The following is a 5,940-nucleotide window of genomic DNA, read 5'->3' as shown; positions in this document are numbered from 1 at the left end:
GTCCCACCGGGCCTTCTCTTCTCCAAGAGGGAACATGTTAGGCATCTGCTATTTAGAGAGAACAGGGAAATTCTCAATATCCTTCCTACATTTTTCTAATTCTTTCCTCAAGTTCAGATAAGGATTTAAGAGAGCAGTGGGTTTAGTTCCTTCATGACCCCCAGATTTCTCTCTCTCTGGCCTCCCTGTTTCCCCCAATCTTCCTGTTCCTTATTTTGTGAGCTGTATGGAAGGGGCAAGTGTGTTAGCAGATCCTAGGCCTTTTTATTGGGTGAAGCTATTTATTATGTTCCATTTCTTCTTCTTTGAGGGCTAACATGGGGGCTAATTCCCTAATCCAACAGAAAGCATAACCTATCTCTTCTTGTGAGAATGGGATTTCATCATTTACATCGAGAATTAAAGCTTGGCCCACCCAATCCCCTTCTGAGCCAAACTTAGGCCAAAAAACCAAGGATTTACAAATGGGTCTTTGGGCCAGATAAAATAGCAAAACTTTGTCATCTTTTCCTTTTCCTTGTTGCTGGTTCAAGGGTTGTCGCTCCAAACCTGCAGCATTCTCCCCAATGTACTATCTGGGGGAATGTCAGAAGGAGTTTCCTTAGTTCCCTCTTTCCTTTGTTCCCTAGCCCTAGAATTTCTATTTACCATTTTCAGTCAGTCTCTGTGTCTGAGCTTTTTCCTATGTACTCACCATTCCCTCCTGGAGGTTTCTTGCACACCCCAAGAATCACTTCGTCTGTCTCCAGCCATTTCCCTCACAGAAGAATGAAACTGCAGATTGGGACTCTGTGCTTGCTTCTTATCTAAGATACGTCTCAGTCACACACGACCTCTGAAAATGCCCAACCACCAGGATGCCCGGACAGAGCAGGTCATCTAAATTGGGTGGTTCGCATCTCTCCTCTTTACAGGAGTCCCACTCCACACAGGCACAGAGATCCCAGACAAGCCCCCAGTTTGTGAGAAACAAACTGACCCTTTTAACCCAAAGAATGGACTCAGAGACACAGAGAAGAGCAGAAGCAAGATTTTTAATGATGGTCTTGCAAGATCTGGTGTCTGATGGGCAGGCACATCCAGCATGGTTACCACAAGCAGTTTATCCCCTTGTGCACAGGTCCCTCCCCTGGTTCCTCATAGGCTATGGGGTCACAGCCTTCCCGGATGTTGTCTATTTGTCATCGGGTAGGAGTTTTGGTGTTTTCTTTAGGGTTGTTTGGCTGCATTTTGTTGCAGCCCATAATGCATTGCAATCAAAGTCACCTCGGGCTTTTCAAGTATTTGACTAATGACCTATGTAGTCAGGCAAGCTGATAAGACTAGGTAAAGTGAGCTATTTTGCAGTCTAGTTAACTTTCATTCTAGGCTAAAGTCTTTGGTTCAGGTGAGGGCAACTAAGGGGACCCCAACAAGTAGGTGCCAGATGTTAAAGCAGTGGCTTGGTATATTTTGTCATTCCATAGTTTGCAGACCAAAGTCTACTCGAGGCACTTTGTCTTGGAAATGGACCATCATTTACATTATTTCCTACAGGCAGCAGCTGTCTGAAAGGAAAGGCAAAGCGTAACAGCTGAGCAGACAGCAGACTAGGTGAGGTGGCAGGAAAAGGAGACTCACTGGATAAGGAGACATTGGGTGATATGTGGCCCCAGGGAAGAATGAGAGAACACCCAAAGCTTCTATGTATCTGTGAGAAAAGCCTGGAGGCTAGCTGAGAGATAAATACCAGACCTGAAGCAGTGTTTAATTTGGAACATGATACACAGAAGTGGGTGCTGGATGAACTACACAAGCAGAACCTAAATAAAAATGGAATACCTCAGCAGACACCAGTGTTTGTGCATGAGATGGGGCAAAGAACATGTAAGCAAACAAGAACACACTGAGGACTAAATGATGTTCCAAGTTTTCCAACTCCCAACATCATGGCTCTGGAATGACATACCAGGAAGAAGCTGGTAGGGTTGGGGTAGGCTGGAGTGGGGATAAGATTGGGGAATTTTAAACAGACTCAGTTTGAATCCATAACACTAAATGTACCTAGAATTGACTGATATGCTTTTTCATATTACAAATAATTCAAGACTTAAAATGAAAATGTTACTTGGCGATCAAATAATAAATGTCTTGCCAGCTGAAGGATGGCAGAGGGAGGAGTGGAGAAGGGCCTTAGTATGTGTTCTTATTTTTCTCACTATCTTTTCAATACCTAACTCAAAAGTATTAAGACTTATATGCTAATGTATGAACTACTTTCTTAGTAAGGCAATGATAGGGGCCCTTTGTTCTTTCCATGTTTAGAAGTATAAAGTTAAATATATATATGTATACACACACACACACACATATATGCTCTAATGATGTTATTTTGTGCTACTAAATCAATAATTCACACATATTGATAATCATAATATAGAAAATAAATGAATTAGGTCTTTTGCCTTTTCATTTAGAAATGACTCCAGATGCTTATTCAAACTGCTTTAACTTTTGGCACATATGAATGGCCCTTAAAATGGTAAACTCATGTATACAAAAACTTTTAGTATTATATTTTACTGACAAAAACCTTGCTGAAAATGCTTACATGTCATATTGGATGACTAGAAACTCATATTCTTTATCAATTTTCCTTTTCTTAGGAAACTGAATATATTTGTACAAGACAAAACTGTATAATGATGATATAATTTTCTTTCATAGCCCTTAGAATATATTTGAATCTCTGTTTACCACTAATTTTGGCATTATTCAGTGGTTTATTTTTTATTTTATTTCTTTCAATTTATTCCAAATGAGTCTAAAATAGTATTTTTAAATGTCTAATAGACTATTCAGAAAGAAGGAAACACTCTCATAACAAATAGTATCTATAATTATGTCAGTGAAACTCAAATAGCAGTATCATCTGCTCCCTTAGCTACCAGATTTGAGGGCCACAGAAAGGTTGCCAGGAACCAGATATATCCAGACCAGGGTTAGATGTTTCATCTAATAGCAGGGATATATATTATCTCCTTAACTTGAGACTTTGTAAAGACAGGAAAAGAATTAGTAGTGAATGCCTGAACCTACTCTATAGGATGAATTAGAAGCAGTGCACCTGACAGTATAGCTTGCTGAGAATTAGATTGGGGTTTGCATGGAAATTGTATATTAAATCAGAGAATTGGCATCTTAACAATACTGAGATTTTCCATCTATGAATGGATATAACTATTTTTGAGAGTGTTTCTTGACCTCTTTCCTCAAAAGTTTGCAGATTTCAGCACATCTCCTGCATTTATTTTGTCAGGTTTATACCTAAGTTTATACATTTTTTTGGTGTTAATGCAAATGGCATTAAGTTAAAAAAACTTTTTAAATTTTGATTGTTTACTGCGATCGTACAGAAATGAATGGATTTTGTATTTTAAAATACATGCTTTTAAGGTATATATTGAAATCAAACTTTTGACAAGATAAGGAACATAAATCACAATTTAGATTTAATTAATGTCATCTCTTATCCCTTGTGAGAAAGTAAAGTAAAATAGCTTATACTTTGTGACTTTTCATCTCCTGTTTTGCCAATTGGATAGGAAACATTGTGCTTTGATGTATCATTAATAGTCATGATTAATGGAGATAGTTAAAAGTAGCAGTACTAATGGAGAAAGACAGTGAAGATGAGTACTTTTGTGAGTAATACTATTAAACTTTTAATTAATTGACTGTTACCTTAATATAGGCTATCCATAGAACTGTTTCTCATTCTCCACCCCCACTTCCTCCAGACAAGAGAGACAATAAAATCATGGAAATTTTGTCTACCAACCTATAAATTCCAATAAATATTATATTTATACAAGCAGTTGAAGCATCTCAAGACATAAACTATTTTAATTTTATTTTAATGTCACTCAACTTATGATTGAAGAGGTTTTCTTTAACGCAAACTACTAATTATTCTGAACATAAATTTAGCAGTCTGTAACACAGATCATTCCTAAGAAATGAAAATTTGAGGCAGCAGTAAAGGCAAAATGGCATAAGATTGGAATTTAGAGGCCTCCAGACAGCTGACACTTTCTAAATTAAATAAATACATGAAACTCTGTGGTTCTTTCGTCCAGCTGAAATGACATAGTGCTCATCAAATGTTACACAACATTCATTAGCATTATAGCAGTGGACATAGCAGAATCTTTCATTTTTAAAAATAATAGTTCTAGAATTGTTTGTAATCTCAAAAATATATATTCATATCCTTTGTAAGACATTTGCTCTGGCAAAAAGACATTTGTATATTAAAAAGTAAAGATTTGCTCTTTCCGGACCTGGCAGAGCAGGAGGCGCCATCATGGGAGTTGACATTCGCCACAACAAGGACCGAAAGGTTCGGCGCAAGGAGCCCAAGAGCCAGGATATCTACCTGAGGCTGTTGGTCAAGTTGTATAGGTTTCTGGCCAGAAGAACCAATTCCACATTCAACCAGGTTGTGCTGAAGAGGTTGTTTATGAGTCCTACCAACCGGCCACCTCTGTCCCTTTCCCGGATGATCCGGAAGACGAAGCTTCCTGGCCGGGAAAACAAAACGGCCGTGGTTGTGGGGACCATAACGGACGACGTGCGGGTTCAGGAGGTGCCTAAACTAAAGGTATGTGCACTGCGCATAACCAGCCGGGCCCGCAGCCGCATCCTCAGGGCAGGAGGCAAGATCTTCACTTTCGACCAGCTGGCCCTGGACTCCCCCAAGGGCTGCGGCACTGTCCTGCTCTCCGGTCCTCGCAGGGGCCGAGAGGTGTACCGGCATTTCGGCAAGGCCCCAGGAACCCCGCACAGCCACACCAAACCCTACGTCCGCTCCAAGGGCCGGAAGTTCGAGCGTGCCAGAGGCCGACGGGCCAGCCGAGGCTACAAAAACTAACCTTGGATCCCTACCCTCTTATTAAAAAGATTTTGAATGCGAAAAAAAAAAAAAAAAAAAGTAAAGATTTGAGAAAGGATAATATAAGCACATAATAAACACAACTACAGATACATTTTTAAATGCTTAAAAGATCGTATGGGGAATATAATAGCTTTGTTGTGGGAAAGAGAGACCATTACGTCTTGTGCCTTTAGTTGCTCAAAGTACATGCATACTTAGAATGGGAGCATATGAAAAAGAGAGTAGATGTGGAGATTTTAGTAAATGATTAGACAATTATGATGATATTACTGTCTGCAACTGCAGTTTTTCAGGGATAGTGAAAATATCATTGGAATAAACTAAGACATCTACTAGGATTTGAGAAGTGAAACATAAAATGTCATTAGAAGTCATGTATTTGTTTCTTCAATAATATTTTTATTGTGCACCTGCTACATGCTAGGGTCACAGTGTTATGCAAACCACATATGGATCCAATATTGTAAAACCTAAACATAATCACACCAGTCAATGAAAATTTGCCAAAAAATAAGTTACTTTCAATAAAAGTACATATTTCTATGGAAGATAAAACAGAAATCTAACCTAATCTGGTGGCAAGGATCAAGAAAAGGCATCCTGAAGAAATGTAACTTAAACCACATCTTAAAGGTAGACAGGAGCTAACTGGATGGAAATGGCTTGCCAACATTTTTCCACTGGTGGAGGTAGAAAAATGCTCTAACAAAGTTGTATTATAATTCCAGATTTTATCCAGTTCTGCTACTATAACCAGCAACCCTAAAATTTTAGTGGTTTATTACAACCACGGTTTTTTTTTTTTTAATCACATTACATGTCTTTCACAAATCAACTGCACCTTTTTTTTGTGTTATGACAATCTCAGGGCAGAGGGAGAAGACCAATGGTAGATCCAGAAGTTGTCTCTTAAATCCTGTGTTTACAAGTGGCATACAATGCCGTCACTCACATTGATTAGCCAAAGAAAACTACATGGCCAAGCCTTACATCTGCAGGGTCAA

At 38.9% G+C, this 5,940-nt stretch overlaps 1 pseudogene across 1 annotated transcript; it reads left to right on the top strand.

Moving 5' to 3' along the window:
- The first annotated feature begins 4,316 nt into the window (after positions 1 to 4,316).
- LOC104669901 lies at positions 4,317 to 4,972 on the top strand (annotated as a pseudogene). The gene has a single exon (XR_749060.2). The product of XR_749060.2 is annotated as a 60S ribosomal protein L18 pseudogene (transcript).
- Positions 4,973 to 5,940: the final 968 nt, after the last annotated feature.

The sequence above is a fragment of the Rhinopithecus roxellana genome, chromosome 6 (assembly GCF_007565055.1).
Source record: "Rhinopithecus roxellana isolate Shanxi Qingling chromosome 6, ASM756505v1, whole genome shotgun sequence".
Classification (NCBI taxonomy): domain Eukaryota; kingdom Metazoa; phylum Chordata; class Mammalia; order Primates; family Cercopithecidae; genus Rhinopithecus; species Rhinopithecus roxellana.
This window is presented reverse-complemented; position numbering and strand designations above follow the sequence as displayed.